Here is a 16796-nt window from a genome sequence, read left to right on the forward strand (position 1 = left end):
GTCTGAGCTTGGTTTCCCGAGGAGAGTTTCACTTTCATGAATGCAGCACCAAGAAGCTAGTTTTGTGCCTTTTCTGAGATGGGCCCTAGGTGTGTCTCTCCCTAGCTGGCGAAAGTTGGGGTGGTGGGGCCAGTGCACCCAAGGCCTTTTCAGGCCCGATCCGCATTCTCCCCAAACGAGAGCACGTATGAATTTCCTTTCCAGCTCCAGCGACCACCAGCAAAGCACCAGGGCACAGGGAGCAGGAGGCAGCCCAGACCTGCTTGTTCCTATGGCAAGCAATGGGCTAGGGGAGAAACTAGAAAGCGCTGCTTTCCTGAGCAATCACGCATTGGGGCTGAGCTTGGTTTCCCGAGGAGTGTTTCACCTTCAGGAATGCAGCTGCCAGAAGCTAGTTTTGTGCCTTTTCTGAGATGGGCCTTAGCTGGGTCCCTCCCTAACTAGTGAAATTTGGGGTGCTGGGGCCAGTGCACAAAAGGACTTTTCAGGCCCCATCCGCCTTCTCCTAAAAGGAGAGCACGTTTGGAGTTGGTTTCCAGTTCTAGCAATGACTTGCAAAGCACCAGTGCACAGGGAGCAGGAGGAAGCCCAGACCCTCCTTGTTCCTATGACCAGCAATGGGCTAGGTGAGAAACCAGAAAGAGCTGCTTTCCTGAGCAAACACACATTGGGGCTGAGCTTGGTTTCCCGAGGAGAGTTTCACTTTCGCAAATGCATCTGTGAGAAGCTAGTTTTGTGTCTTTTCTTAGATGGGCCCTAGGTGGGTCTCTCCCTAGCTGGCGAAAGTTGGGCTGGTGGGGCCAGTGCACACAAGGCCTATTCAGCCCCCATCCGCCTTCTCCCCAAAGGAGAGCACGTTTGGAGTAGGTTTCCAGTTCCAGCGACCACCAGCAAAGCACCAGTGCCCAGGGAGCAGGAGGCAGCCCAGACCCTCCTTGTTCCTGTGGCAAGCACAGACCTAGGGGAGAAACCAGAAAGCGCTGCTTTCCTGAGCAAACACGCATTGCGGCTGAGCTTGGTTTCCCGAGAACAGTTTCACTTTCATGAATACAGCTCCCAGAAGCTAGTTTTGTGCCTTTTCTGAGATGGGAACTAGCTGGTTCCCTCCCTACCTGCTAAAGGGTTGGTTGCTGTGGCCAGTTCACACAAGGCCTTTTCAGGTCCCATCCGCCTTCTCCCCAAACGAGAGCACAGTTGGAGTTTTTTCCAGCTCTAGCGATGACCTGCAAAGCACCAGTGCCCAGGGAGCAAGAAGCAGCCAGACCCTTCTTGGCCCTAGGGCAAGCAGAGACATAGGGGAGAAAACGGAAAGCGCTGCTTTCCTGAGCAAACACGCATTGGGGCTGAGTTTGGTGTGCGGAGGAGAGTTTCACTTTAACAAATGCAGCTACCAGAAGCTAGTTTTGTGCCTTTTCTGAGATGGACCGTGGCTGGGTCCCTCCCCAGCTGGCAGAATGTGGGATGCTCGGGCCCATGCACACAAGGCCTTTTCAGTTCCCATCTGCCTTCTCCCTGAAGTAGAGCACGTTTGGAGTTGGTTTCCAGCTCTAGGGATGACCTGCAAAGCACCAGTGCACAGGGAGTTGGAGGCAGCCTAGACCCTCCTTGTTCCTATGGCGAGCAAAGGGCTAGGGGAGAAACCAGAAAGCGCTGCTTTCCTGAGCAAACACGCATTTGGGCTGAGCTTGGTGTCCCGAGGAGAGTTTCACTTTTGCAAGTGCAGCTCCCAGAAGCTAGTTTTGTGCCTTTTCTGAGATCGGCCCTAGCTGGGTCCCTCCCTAGTTGACGAAAGGAAGGGTGGTGGTGCCACGGCACACAAGGCCTTTTCAGGACCCATCGGCCTTCTCCCCAAAGGAGAGCACGTTTGAAGTAGGTTTCCAGCTCCAGCGACCACCAGCAAACACAAGTGCCCAGGGAGCCGAGGCAGCGCAGAACCTCCATGTTCCTATGGTGAGCAATGGGCAAGGGGAGAAACCAGAAAGCGCTGCTTTCCTGAGCAAACACGCATTGGGGCTGAGCTTGGTTTCCCGAGGAGTGTTTCACTTTCACGAATGCAGCTGCCAGAAGCTAGTTTTGTGCCTTTGTTGAGATGGGCCCTAGCTGGGTCCCTCCCTAGCTGGCGAAAGTAGGGTGCTGGGGCCAGTTCACACAAGGCCTTAACAGGCCCCATCCGCCTTCTCCCTGTAGTAGAGCACGTTTGGAGTTGGCTTCCAGCTCCAGAGACCACCAGCACAGCACCAGTACCCAGGGAGCAGTAGGCAGCCCAGAACCTCCTTGGCCCTAAGGCAAGCATTGACCTAGGGGAGAAACCAGAAAGCGCTGCTTTCCTGAGCAAACACGCATTGGGGCTGAGCTTGGCTTCCCGAGGAGAGTTTCACTTTCGCGAATGCAGCACCCAGAAGCTAGTTTTGTGCCTTTTCTGAGATGGCCCCTAGCTAGGGCCCTCCCTAGCTGGCAAAGTGTGGGGTGTTGGCGCCACAGCACACAACGCCTTTTCCGGCCCCATCGACCTTCTCCCTGAAGTAGAGCACGTTTGAAGTTGGTTTCCAGCTCTAGTGATGACCAGGAAAGCACCAGTGCACACGGAGCAGGAGGCAGCCCAGACCCTCCTTGTTCCTATGGCGAGCAATGGGCTAGGCGAGAAACCAGAAAGCGCTGCTTTCTTGAGCAATCACGCGTTGGGCTGAGCTTGGTTTCCCAGAGGAGAGTTTCACTTTCACGAATGCAGCTGCCAGAAACTAGTTTTGTGCCTTTTCTGAGATGGGCCCTAGCTGGGTCCCTCCCCAGCTGGCGGAATGTGGAGTTCTGGGGCCAGTGAACACAAGGCCTTTTCAGGCCCCATCTGCCTTCTTCCTGAAGTAGAGCACGTTTGGAGTTGGTATCCAGCTCCAGCGACCACCAGCACAGCACCAGTGCCCAGGGTGCAGGAGGCACCCCAAACCATCCTTGGCCTTAGGGCAAGCAGAGACCTAGGGGGCAAAGTTGAAAGCGCCGCTTTCCTGAGAAAACACGCATTGAGGCTGAGCTTGGTTTCCCGAGGAGAGTTTCACTTTCACGAATGCAGCGCCACAAGGTAGTTTTGTGCCTTTTCTGAGATGGGCCCTAGGTGTGTCTCTCCCTAGCTGGCGAAAGTTGGGGTGGTGCGGCCAGTGCACACAAGGCCTTTTCAGGCCCGATCCGCATTCTCCCCAAACAAGAGCACGTATGGAGTAGGGTTCCAGCTCCAGCGACCACCAGCAAAGCACCAGGGGACATGGAGCAGGAGGCAGCCCAGACCTGCTTGTTCCTATGGCAAGCAATGGGCTAGGGGAGAAACTAGAAAGCGCTGCTTTCCTGAGCAATCACGCATTGGGGCTGAGCTTGGTTTCCCGAGGAGTGTTTCACTTTCACGAATGCAGCTCCCAGAAACTAGTTTTGTGCCTTTTCTGAGATGGGCCCTAGCTGGGTCCCTCCCCAGCTGGCGGAATGTGGAGTTCTGGGCCAGTGCACACAAGGCCTTTTCAGGCCCCATCTGCCTTCTTCCTGAAGTAGAGCACGTTTGGAGTTGGTATCCAGCTCCAGCGACCACCAGCACAACACCAGTGCCCAGGGAGCAGGAGGCACCCCAAACCCTCCTTGGCCCTAGCGCAAGCAGAGACCTAGGGGACAAAGCTGAAAGCGCTGCTTTCCTGAGCAAACACGCATTGGGGCTGAGCTTGGTTTCCCGAGGAGAGTTTCACTTTCACGAATGCAGCTGCCACAAGCTAGTTTTGTGCCTTTTCTGAGATGGGCCCTAGGTGTGTTTCTCCCTAGCTGGCGAAAGTTGGGGTGGTGGGGCCAGTGCACACAAGGTCTTTTCAGGCCCGATCGGCATTCTCTCCAAACAAGAGCACGTATGGATTTCCTTTCCAGCTCCAGCGACCACCAGCAAAGCACCAGGGCACAGGGAGCAGGAGGCAGCCCAGACCTGCTTGTTCCTATGGCAAGCAATGGGCTAGGGGAGAAACTAGAAAGCGCTGCTTTCCTGAGCAATCACGCATTGCGGCTGAGCTTGGTTTCCCGAGGAGTGTTTCACTTTCACGAATGCAGCTGCCAGAAACTAGTTTTGTGCCTTTTCTGAGATGGGCCCTAGCTGGGTCCCTCCCCAGCTGGCGGAATGTGGAGTTCTGGGCCAGTGCACACAAGGCCTTTTCAGGCCCCATCTGCCTTCTTCCTGAAGTAGAGCACGTTTGGAGTTGGTATCCAGCTCCAGTGACCACCAGCACAGCACCAGTGCCCAGGGAGCAGGAGGCACCCCAAACCCTCCTTGGCCCTAGGGCAAGCAGAGACCTAGGGGACAAAGCTGAAAGCGCTGCTTTCCTGAGCAACCACGCATTGGGGCTGAGCTTGGTGTCCCGAGGAGAGTTTCACTTTCACGAATGCAGCTGCCAGAAGCTAGTTTTGTGCCTTTTCTGAGATGGGCCCTAGCTGGGTCCCTCCCTAGCTGGCGAAAGGAAGGGTGGGGTGCTGGGGCCAGTGCACACAAGGCCTTTTCAGGCCCCATCCGCCTTCTCCTAAAAGGAGAGCACGTTTGGAGTTGGTTTCCAGTTCTAGCAATGACTTGCGAAGCACCAGTGCACAGGGAGCAGGAGGAAGCCCAGACACTCCTTGTTCCTATGACGAGCAATGGGCTAGGGGAGAAACCAAGAAGAGCTGCTTTCCTGAGCAAACACGCATTGGGGCTGAGCTTGGTTTCCCGAGGAGAGTTTCACTTTCGCAAATGCATCTGGGAGAAGCTAGTTTTGTGCCTTTTTTTAGATGGGCCCTAGGTGGGTCTCTCCCTAGCTGGCGAAAGGTGGGCTGGTGGGGCCAGTGCACACAAGGCCTTTTCAGGCCCATCCGCCTTCTCCCCAAAGGAGAGTACGTTTGGAGTAGGTTTCCAGGTCCAGGGACCACCAGCAAAGCACCAGTGCCCAGGGAGCAGGAGGTAGCCCAGACCCTCCATGTTCCTGTGGCAAGCACAGACCTAGGGAAGAAACCAGAAAGCGCTGCATTCCTGAGCAAACACGCATTGTGGCTGAGCTTGGTTTCCCGAGGAGAGTTTCACTCTCGCGAGTGCAGCTCCCAGAAGCTAGTTTTGTGCCTTTTCTGAGATGGGACATAGCTGGTTCCATCCCTACCTGGCAAAGGGTTGGTTGCTGTGGCCAATGCACACAAGTCTTTTCAAGTCCCATCCGCCTTCTCCCCAAATGAGAGCACGTTTGGAGTTGCTTTCCAGCTCTAGCGATGACCTGCAAAGCACCAGTGCCCAGGGAGCAAGAAGCAGCCAGACCCTTCTTGGCCCTAGGGCAAGCAGAGACATAGGGGAGAAACCGGAAAGCGCTGCTTTCCTGAGCAAACACGCATTGGGGCTGAGTTTGGTGTCCGGAGGAGAGTTTCACTTTCGCGAATGCAGCTGCCAGAAGCTAGTTTTGTGCCTTTTCTGAGATGGCCCCTAGCTGGGTCCCTCCCCAGCTGGCAGAATGTGGGATGATCAGGCCCATGCACAAAAGGCCTTTGCAGGCCCCATCTGCCTTCTCCCTGAAGTACAGCACGTTTGGAGTTGGTTTCCAGCTCTAGGGATGACCTGCAAAGCACCAGTGCACAGGGAGTTGGAGGCAGCCCAGACCCTCCTTGTTCCTATGGCAAGCAGAGACCTAGGGGAGAAACCAGAAAGCGCTGCTTTCCTGAGCAAACACGCATTGGGGCTGAGCTTGGATTCCCGAGGAGAGTTTCACTTTTATGAATGCAGCTCCCAGAAGCTAGTTTTTTGCCTTTTCTGAGATGGGCACTAGGTGGGTCTCTCCCTAGCTGGAGAAAGATGGGGTGGTGGGGCCATTGCACACAAGGTCTTTTCAGGCCCCATCCGCCTTCTTCCTGAAGTAGAGCACGTTTGGAGTTGGTTTCCAGCTCCAGCGAACAGCAGCAAAGCACGAGTGCACAGGGAGCAGGAGGCAGCCCAGACCCTCCTTGTTCCTATGGCGAGCAAAGGGCTAGGGGAGAAACCAGAAAGCGCTGCTTTCCTGAGCAAACACGCATTGGGGCTGAGCTTGGTGTACCAAGGAGAGTTTCACTTTTGCAAATGCAGCTGCCAGAAACTAGTTTTGTGCCTTTTCTGAGATGGGCCCTAGCTGGGTCCCTCCATAGCTGGCGAAAGGAAGGGTGGTGGTGCCACGGCACGCAAGGCCTTTTCAGGCCCCATCCGCCTTCTCCCCAAAGGAGAGCACGTTTGAAGTCGGTTTCCAGCTCCAGCGACCACCAGCAAAGCACAAGTGCCCAGGGAGCTTGAGGCAGCGCAGAACCTCCATGTTCCTATGGTGAGCAATGGGCAAGGGGAGAAACCAGAAAGCGCTGCTTTCCTGAGCAAACACGCATTGGGGCTGAGCTTGGTTTCCCAAGGAGAGTTTCACTTTCACGAATGCAGCTGCCAGAAGCTAGTTTTGGGCCTTTTCTGAGATGGGCCCTAGGTGGGTCCCTCCCTAGCTGGCGAAAGGACGGTGCTTGGGCCAGTTCACACAAGGCCTTTTCAGGCCCCATCCGCCTTCTCCCTGAGGTAGAGCACGTAGGGAGTTGGTATTCAGCTCCAGAAACCACCAGCACAGCACCAGTACCCAGGGAGCAGTAGGCAGCCCAGAACCTCCTTGGCCCTAAGGCAAGCATTGACCTAGGGGAGAATCCAGAAAGCGCTGCTTTCCTGAGCAAACACGCATTGGGGCTGAGCTTGGTTTCCCGAGGAGAGTTTCACTTTCGCGAATGCAGCACCCAGAAGCTAGTTTTGTGCCTTTTCTGAGATGGGCCCTAGCTGGGTCCCTCCCTATCTGGCAAAGTGTGGGGTGTTGGGGCCACTGCACACAAGGCCTTTTCCGGCCCCATCGGCCTTCTCCCTGAAGTAGAGCACGTTTGGAGTTGGTTTCCAGCTCTAGTGATGACCTGCAAAGCACCAGTACACATGGAGCAGGAGGCAGCCCAGACCCTCCTTGTTCCTATGGCGAGCAATGGGCTAGGCGAGAAACCAGAAAGCGCTGCTTTCTTGAGCAATCACGCGTTGGGGCTGAGCTTGGTTTCCCAGAGGAGAGTTTCACTTTCATGAATGCAGCTCCCAGAAGCTAGTTTTGTGCCTTTTCTGAGATGGGCACTAGGTGGGTCTCTCCCTAGTTGGAGAAAGATGGGGTGGTGGGGCCATTGCACACAAGGCCTTTTCAGGCCCCATCCACCTTCTTCCTGAAGTAGAGCACGTTTGGAGTTGGCTTCCAGCTACAGCGACCACCAGCAAAGCACCAGGGCACAGGGAGCAGGAGGCAGCCCAGACCCTCCTTGTTCATATGGCGAGCAAAGGCTAGGGGAGAAACCAGAAAGCGCTGCTTTCCTGAGCAAAGACGCATTGGGGCTGAGCTTGGTGTCCCGAGGAGAGTTTCACTTTTGCAAATTCAGCTGCCGGAAACTAGTTTTGTGCCTTTTCTGAGATGGGCCCTAGCTGGGTCCCTCCCTAGCTGGCGAAAGGAAGGGTGGTGTTGCCACGGCACACAAGGCCTTTTCAGGCCCCATCCGCCTTCTCCCCAAAGGAGAGCACGTTTGAAGTAGGTTTCCACCTCAAGCGACCACCAGCAAAGCACAAGTGCCCAGGGAGCTTGAGGCAGCGCAGAACCTCCAGGTTCCTATGGTGAGCAATGGGCAAGTGGAGAAACCAGAAAGCGCTGCTTTCCTGAGCAAACACGCATTGGGGCTGAGCTTGGTGTCCTGAGGAGAGTTTCACTTTCACGAATGCAGCTGCCAGAAGCTAGTTTTGTGCCTTTTCTGAGATGGGCCCTAGCTGGGTCCCTCCCTAGCTGGCAAAGTGTGGGGTGTTTGGGCCACTGCACACAAGGCTTTTCCGGCCCCATCGGCCATCTCCCTGAAGTAGAGCACGTTTGGAGTTGGTTTCCAGCTCTAGTGATGACCTGCAAAGCACCAGTTCACACGGAGCAGGAGGCAGCCCAGACCTTCCTTGTTCCTATGGCGAGCAATGGGCTAAGGGAGAAACCAGAAAGCGCTGCTTTTTTGAGCAATCACGCGTTGGGGCTGAGCTTGGTTTCCCAGAGGAGAGTTTCACTTTCATGAATGCAGCTGCCACAAGCTAGTTTTGTGCCTTTTCTGAGATGGGCCCTAGCTGGGTCCCTCCCCAGCTGGCGGAATATGAAGTTCTGGGGCCAGTGCACACAAGGCCTTTTCAGGCCCCATCTGCCTTCTTCCTGAAGTAGAGCACGTTTGGAGTTGGTATCTAGCTCCAGCGACCACCACCACAGCACCAGTGCCCAGGGAGCAGGAGGCACCCCAAACCCTCCTTGGTCCTAGGGCAAGCAGAGACCTAGGGGACAAAGCTGAAAGCGCTGCTTTCCTGAGCAAACACGCATTGGGGCTGAGCTTGGTTTCACGAGGAGAGTTTCACTTTCACGAATGCAGCTGTCAGAAGCTAGTTTTGTGCCTTTTCTGAGATGGGCCTTAGCTGGGTCCCTCCCTACCTAGTGAAAGTTGGGGTGCTGGGGCCAGTGCACACAAGGCCTTTTCAGGCCCCATCCGCCTTTTCCTAAAAGGAGAGCACGTTTGGAATTGGTTTCCAGTTCTAGCAATGACTTGCAAAGCACCAGTGCACAGGGAGCACGAGGAAGCCCAGACCCTCCTTGTTCCTATGACGAGCAATGGGCTAGGGGAGAAACCAAGAAGAGCTGCTTTCCTGAGCAAACACGCATTGGGGCTGAGCTTGGTTTCCCGAGGAGAGTTTCACTTTCGCAAATGCATCTGGGAGAAGCTAGTTTTGTGCCTTTTCTTAGATGGGCCCTAGGTGGGTCTCTCCCTAGCTGGCGAAAGGTGGGCTGGTGGGGCCAGTGCACACAAGGCCTTTTCAGGCCCCATCCGCATTCTCCCCAAAGGAGAGCACGTTTGGAGTACGTTTCCAGGTTCAGCGACCACCAGCAAAGAACCAGTGCCCAGGGAGCAGGAGGCAGCCCAGACCCTCCTTTTTCCTGTGGCAAGCACAGACCTAGGGGAGAAACCAGAAAGCGCTGCTTTCCTGAGCAAACACGCATTGCGGCTGAGCTTGGTTTCCCGAGGAGAGTTTCACTCTCGCGAGTGCAGCTCCCAGAAGCTAGTTTTGTGCCTTTTCTGAGATGGGACCTAGCTGGGTCCCTCCCTACCTGGCAAAGGTTTGGTTGCTGTGGCCACTGCACACAAGTCTTTTCAGGTCCCATCCGCCTTCTCCCCAAATGAGAGCAAGTTTGGAGTTGCTTTCCAGCTCTAGCGATGACATGCAAAGCACCAGTGCCCAGGGAGCAAGAAGCAGCCAAACCCTTCTTGGCCCTAGGGCAAGCAGAGACATAGGGGAGAAACCAGAAAGCGCTGCTTTCCTGAGCAAACACGCATTGGTGCTGAGCTTGGTGTCCCGAGGAGAGTTTCGCTTTCGCAAATGCAGCTGCCAGAAGCTAGTTTTGTGCCTTTTCTGAGATGGCCCCTAGCTGGGTCCCTCCCTAGCTGGCAGAATGTTGGATGACCGGGCCCATGCACACAAGGTCTTTTCAGGCCCCATCTGCCTTCTCCCTGAAGTAGAGCACGTTTGGAGTTGGTTTCCAGCTCTAGGGATGACCTGCAAAGCACCAGTGCACAGGGAGTTGGAGGCAGCCCAGACCCTCCTTGTTCCTATGGCAACCAGAGACCTAGGGGAGAAACCAGAAAGCGCTGCTTTCCTGAGCAAACACGCATTGGGGCTGAGCTTGGTGTCCCGAGGAGAGTTTCACTTTTGCAAATGCAGCTGCCAGAAGCTAGTTTTGTGCCTTTTCTGAGATGGGCCCTAGCTGGGTCCCTCCCTAGCTGGCGAAAGGAAGGGTGGTGTTGCCACGGCACACAAGGCCTTTTCAGGCCCCATCCGCCTTCTCCCCAAAGGAGAGCACGTTTGAAGTAGGTTTCCAGCTCCAGCGACCACCAGCAAAGCACAAGTGCCCAGGGAGCTTGAGGCAGCGCAGAACCTCCATGCTCCTATGGTGAGCAATGGACAAGGGGAGAAACCAGAAAGCGCTGCTTTCCTGAGCAAACACGCATTGGGGCTGAGCTTGGTGTCCCGAGGAGAGTTTCACTTTCACGAATGCAGCTGCCAGAAGCTAGTTTTGTGCCTTTTCTGAGATGGGCCCTAGCTGGGTCCCTCCCTAGCTGGCAAAGTGTGGGGTGTTTGGGCCACTGCACACAAGGCTTTTCCGGCCCCATCGGCCATCTCCCTGAAGCAGAGCACGTTTGGAGTTGGTTTCCAGCTCTAGTGATGACCTGCAAAACACCAGTTCACACGGAGCAGGAGGCAGCCCAGACCCTCCTTGTTCCTATGGTGAGCAATGGGCTAAGGGAGAAACCAGAAAGCGCTGCTTTCTTGAGCAATCACGCGTTGGGGCTGAGCTTGGTTTCCAAGAGGAGAGTTTCACTTTCATGAATGCAGCTGCCACAAGCTAGTTTTGTGCCTTTTCTGAGATGGGCCCTAGGTGTGTTTCTCCCAAGCTGGCGAAATTTGGGGTGGTGGGGCCAGTGCACACAAGGCCTTTTCAGGCCCGATCCGCATTCTCCCCAAACAAGAGCACGTATGGATTTCCTTTCCAGCTCCAGCGACCACCAGCAAAGCACCAGGGCACAGGGAGCAGGAGGCAGCCCAGACCTGCTTGTTCCTATGGCAAGCAATGGGCTAGGGGAGAAACTTGAAAGCGCTGCTTTCCTGAGCAATCACGCATTGCGGCTGAGCTTGGTTTCCCGAGGAGTGTTTCACTTTCACCAATGCAGCTGCCAGAAACTAGTTTTGTGCCTTTTCTGAGATGGGCCCTAGCTGGGTCCCTCCCCAGCTGGCGGAATGTGGAGTTCTGGGGCCAGTGCACACAAGGCCTTTTCAGGCCCCATCTGCCTTCTTCCTGAAGTAGAGAACGTTTGGAGTTGGTATCCAGCTCCAGTGACCACCAGCACAGCACCAGTGCCCAGGGAGCAGGAGGCACCCCAAACCCTCCTTGGCCCTAGGGCAAGCAGAGACCTAGGGGACAAAGCTGAAAGCGCTGCTTTCCTGAGCAACCACGCATTGGGGCTGAGCTTGGTTTCCCGAGGAGAGTTTCACTTTCACGAATGCAGCTGCCAGAAGCTAGTTTTGCGCCTTTTCTGAGATGGGCCTTAGCTGGGTCCCTCCCTAACTAGTGAAAGTTGGGGTGCTGGGGCCAGTGCACACAAGGCCTTTCAGGCCCCATCCGCCTTCTCCTAAAAGGAGAGCACGTTTGGAGTTGGTTTCCAGTTCTAGCAATGACTTGAGAAGCACCAGTGCACAGGGAGCAGGAAGAAGCCCAGACCCTCCTTGTTCCTATGACGAGCAATGGGCTAGGGGAGAAACCAAGAAGAGCTGCTTTCCTGAGCAAACACGCACTGGGGCTGAGCTTGGTTTCCCGAGGAGAGTTTCACTTTCGCGAATGCATCTGCGAGAAGCTAGTTTTGTGCCTTTTCTTAGATGGGCCCTAGGTGGGTCCCTCCCTAGCTGGCGAAAGGTGGGCTGGTGGGGCCAGTGCACACAAGGCCTTTTCAGGCCCCATCCGCCTTCTCCCCAAAGGAGAGCACGTTTGGAGTTGGTTTCCAGGTCCAGGGACCACCAGCAAAGCACCAGTGCCCAGGGAGCAGGAGGCAGCCCAGACCCTCCTTGTTCCTGTGGCAAGCACAGACCTAGGGGAGAAACCAGAAAGCGCTGCTTTCCTGAGCAAACACGCATTGCGGCTGAGCTTGGTTTCCCCAGGAGAGTTTCACTCTCGCGAGTGCAGCTCCCAGAAGCTGGTATTGTGCCTTTTCTGAGATGGCCCCTAGCGGGGTCCCTCCCTAGCTGGCAGAATGTGGGATGATCGGGCCCATGCACAAAAGGACTTTTCAGGCCCCATCTGCCTTCTCCCTGAAGTACAGCACGTTTGGAGTTGGTTTCCAGCTCTAGGGATGACCTGCAAAGCACCAGTGCACAGGGAGTTGGAGGCAGCCCAGACCCTCCTTGTTCCTATGGCAAGCACAGACCTAGGGGAGAAACCAGAAAGCGCTGCTTTCCTGAGCAAACACGCATTGGGGCTGAGCTTGGATTCCCGAGGAGAGTTGCACTTTCATGAATGCAGCTCCCAGAACTAGTTTTGTGCCTTTTCTGAGATGGGCACTAGGTGGGTCTCTCCCTAGCTGGAGAAAAATGGGGTGGTGGGGCCATTGCACACAAGGCCTTTTCAGGCCCCATCCGCCTTCTTCCTGATGTAGAGCACGATTGGAGTTGGCTTCCAGCTTCAGCGAACAGCAGCAAAGCACCAGTGCACAGGGAGCAGGAGGCAGCCCAGACCCTCCTTGTTCCTATGGCGAGCAAAGGGCTAGGGGAGAAACCAGAAAGCGCTGCTTTCCTGAGCAAACACGCATTGGGGCTGAGCTTAGTTTCCCGAGGAGAGGTTCACTTTTGCAAATGCAGCTGCCAGAAACTAGTTTTGTGCCTTTTCTGAGATGGGCCCTAGCTGGGTCCCTCCCTAGCTGGCGAAAGGAAGGGTGGTGGTGCCACGGCACACAAGGCCTTTTCAGGCCCCATCCGCCTTCTCCCCAAAGGAGAGCACGTTTGAAGTAGGTTTCCAGCTCCAGCGACCACCAGCAAAGCACAAGTGCATTTGGGGCAGGAGGCAGCTCAAAACCTCCATGCTCCTATGGTGAGCAATTGGCAAGGGGAGAAACCAGAAAGCGCTGCTTTCCTGAGCAAACACGCATTGGGGCTGAGCTTGGTGTCCCGAGGAGAGTTTCACTTTCACGAATGCAGCTGCCAGAAGCTAGTTTTGTGCCTTTTCTGAGATGGGCCCTAGGTGGGTCCCTCCCTAGCTGGTGAAAGGAGGGTGCTGGGGCCAGTTCACACAAGGCCTTTTCAGGCCCCATCCGCCTTCTCCCTGAGGTAGAGCACGTAGGGAGTTGGTATTCAGCTCCAGAAACCACCAGCACAGCACCAGTACCCAGGGAGCATTAGGCAGCCCAGAACCTCCTTGGCCCTAAGGCAAGCATTGACCTAGGGGAGAATCCAGAAAGCGCTGCTTTCCTGAGCAAACACGCATTGGGGCTGAGCTTGGTGTCCCGAGGAGAGTTTCACTTTTGCACATTCAGCTGCTGGAATCTAGTTTTGTGCCTTTTCTGTGATGGGACCTAGCTGGGTCCCTCCCTAGCTGGCGAAAGGAATGGTGGTGTTGCCACGGCACACAAGGCCTTTTCAGGCCTCATCCGCCTTCTCCCCAAAGGAGAGCACGTTTGAAGTAGCTTTCCAGCTCCAGCGACCACCAGCAAAGCACAAGTGCACTTGGAGCAGGAGGCAGCTCAAAACCTCCATGCTCCTATGGTGAGCAATGGGCAAGGGGAGAAACCAGAAAGCGCTGCTTTCATGAGCAAACACGCATTGGGGCTGAGCTTGGTGTCCCGAGGAGAGTTTCACTTTTACGAAAGCAGCTGCCAGAAGCTAGTTTTGTGCCTTTTCTGAGATGGGCCCTAGGTGGGTCCCTCCCTAGCTGGCAAAGTGTGGGGTGTTTGGGCCACTGCACACAAGGCTTTGCCGGCCCCATCGGCCATCTCCCTGAAGTAGAGCACGTTTGGAGTTGGTTTCCAGCTCTAGTGATGACCTGCAAAGCACCAGTTCACACGGAGCAGGAGGCAGCCCAGACCTTCCTTGTTCCTCTGGCGAGCAATGGGCTAAGGGAGAAACAAGAAAGCGCTGCTTTCTTGAGCAATCACGCATTGGGGCTGAGCTTGGTTTCCCAGAGGAGAGTTTCCCTTTCATGAATGCAGCTGCCACAAGCTAGTTTTGTGCCTTTTCTGAGATGGCCCCTAGCTGGGTCCCTCCCTAGCTGGCAGAATGTGGGATGACCAGGCCCATGCACACAAGGTCTTTTCAGGCCCCATCTGCCTTCTCCCTGAAGTAGAGCACGTTTTGAGTTGGTTTCCAGCTCTAGGGATGACCTGCAAAGCACCAGTGCACAGGGAGTTGGAGGCAGCCCAGACCCTCCTTGTTCCTATGGCAACCAGAGACCTAGGGGAGAAACCAGAAAGCGCTGCTTTCCTGAGCAAACACGCATTGGGGCTGAGCTTGTTTTCCCGAGGAGAGTTTCACTTTCATGAATGCAGCTCCCAGAAGCTAGTTTTGTGCCTTTTCTGAGATGGCACTAGGTGGGTCTCTCCCTAGCTGGAGAAAGATGGGGTGGTGGGGCCATTGCACACAAGGCCTTTTCAGGCGCCATCCACCGTCTTCCTGAAGAAGAGCACGTTTGCAGTTGGCTTCCAGCTCCAGCGAACAGCAGCAAAGCACCAGGGCACAGGGAGCAGGAGGCAGCCCAGACCCTCCTTGTTCCTATGGCGAGCAAAGGGCTAGAGGAGAAACAAGAAAGCGCTGCATTCCTGAGCAAACACGCATTGGGGCTGAGCTTGGTGTCCCAAGGAAAGTTTCACTTTTGCAAATGCAGCTGCCAGAAGCTAGTTTTGTGCCTTTTCTGAGATGGGCCCTAGCTGGGTCCCTCCCTAGCTGGCGAAAGGAAGGGTGGTGTTGCCACGGCACACAAGGCCTTTTCAGGCCCCATCCGCCTTCTCCCCAAAGGAGAGCACGTTTGAAGTAGGTTTCCATCTCCAGCGACCACCAGCAAAGCACAAGTGCCCAGGGAGCTTGAGGCAGCGCAGAACCTCCATGCTCCTATGGTGAGCAATGGGCAAGGGGAGAAACCAGAAAGCGCTGCTTTCCTGAGCAAACACGCATTGGGGCTGAGCTTGGTGTCCCGAGGAGAGTTTCACTTTCACGAATGCAGCTGCCAGAAGCTAGTTTTGTGCCTTTTCTGAGATGGGCCCTAGCTGGGTCCCTCCCTAGCTGGCAAAGTGTGGGGTGTTTGGGCCACTGCACACAAGGCTTTTCCGGCCCCATCGGCCATCTCCCTGAAGCAGAGCACGTTTGGAGTTGGTTTCCAGCTCTAGTGATGACCTGCAAAACACCAGTTCACACGGAGCAGGAGGCAGCCCAGACCCTCCTTGTTCCTATGGCGAGCAATGGGCTAAGGGAGAAACCAGAAAGCGCTGCTTTCTTGAGCAATCACGCGTTGGGGCTGAGCTTGGTTTCCAAGAGGAGAGTTTCACTTTCATGAATGCAGCTGCCACAAGCTAGTTTTGTGCCTTTTCTGAGATGGGCCCTAGGTGTGTTTCTCCCAAGCTGGCGAAATTTGGGGTGGTGGGGCCAGTGCACACAAGGCCTTTTCAGGCCCGATCCGCATTCTCCCCAAAGAAGAGCACGTATGGATTTCCTTTCCAGCTCCAGCGACCACCAGCAAAGCACCAGGGCACAGGGAGCAGGAGGCAGCCCAGACCTGCTTGTTCCTATGGCAAGCAATGGGCTAGGGGAGAAACTTGAAAGCGCTGCTTTCCTGAGCAATCACGCATTGCGGCTGAGCTTGGTTTCCCGAGGAGTGTTTCACTTTCACGAATGCAGCTGCCAGAAACTAGTTTTGTGCCTTTTCTGAGATGGGCCCTAGCTGGGTCCCTCCCCAGCTGGCGGAATGTGGAGTTCTGGGGCCAGTGCACACAAGGCCTTTTCAGGCCCCATCTGCCTTCTTCCTGAAGTAGAGAACGTTTGGAGTTGGTATCCAGCTCCAGTGACCACCAGCACAGCACCAGTGCCCAGGGAGCAGGAGGCACCCCAAACCCTCCTTGGCCCTAGGGCAAGCAGAGACCTAGGGGACAAAGCTGAAAGCGCTGCTTTCCTGAGCAACCACGCATTGGGGCTGAGCTTGGTTTCCCGAGGAGAGTTTCACTTTCACGAATGCAGCTGCCAGAAGCTAGTTTTGCGCCTTTTCTGAGATGGGCCTTAGCTGGGTCCCTCCCTAACTAGTGAAAGTTGGGGTGCTGGGGCCAGTGCACACAAGGCCTTTCAGGCCCCATCCGCCTTCTCCTAAAAGGAGAGCACGTTTGGAGTTGGTTTCCAGTTCTAGCAATGACTTGCGAAGCACCAGTGCACAGGGAGCAGGAGGAAGCCCAGACCCTCCTTGTTCCTATGACGAGCAATGGGCTAGGGGAGAAACCAAGAAGAGCTGCTTTCCTGAGCAAACACGCATTGGGGCTGAGCTTGGTTTCCCGAGGAGAGTTTCACTTTCGCGAATGCATCTGCGAGAAGCTAGTTTTGTGCCTTTTCTTAGATGGGCCCTAGGTGGGTCCCTCCCTAGCTGGCGAAAGGTGGGCTGGTGGGGCCAGTGCACACAAGGCCTTTTCAGGCCCCATCCGCCTTCTCCCCAAAGGAGAGCACGTTTGGAGTTGGTTTCCAGGTCCAGGGACCTCCAGCAAAGCACCAGTGCCCAGGGAGCAGGAGGCAGCCCAGACCCTCCTTGTTCCTGTAGCAAGCACAGACCTAGGGGAGAAACCAGAAAGCGCTGCTTTCCTGAGCAAACACGCATTGCGGCTGAGCTTGGTTTCCCCAGGAGAGTTTCACTCTCGCGAGTGCAGCTCCCAGAAGCTGGTATTGTGCCTTTTCTGAGATGGCCCCTAGCGGGGTCCCTCCCTAGCTGGCAGAATGTGGGATGATCGGGCCCATGCACAAAAGGACTTTTCAGGCCCCATCTGCCTTCTCCCTGAAGTACAGCACGTTTGGAGTTGGTTTCCAGCTCTAGGGATGACCTGCAAAGCACCGGTGCACAGGGAGTTGGAGGCAGCCCAGACCCTCCTTGTTCCTATGGCAAGCACAGACCTAGGGGAGAAACCAGAAAGCGCTGCTTTCCTGAGCAAACACGCATTGGGGCTGAGCTTGGTTT

The sequence above is a fragment of the Sus scrofa genome, chromosome 1 (assembly GCF_054392235.1).
Source record: "Sus scrofa isolate SSC_HxYL_T2T_F1_AM1 chromosome 1, Sscrofa_HxYL_maternal_Yorkshire_Landrace_v2.0, whole genome shotgun sequence".
NCBI classification, from domain to species: Eukaryota; Metazoa; Chordata; class Mammalia; order Artiodactyla; family Suidae; genus Sus; species Sus scrofa.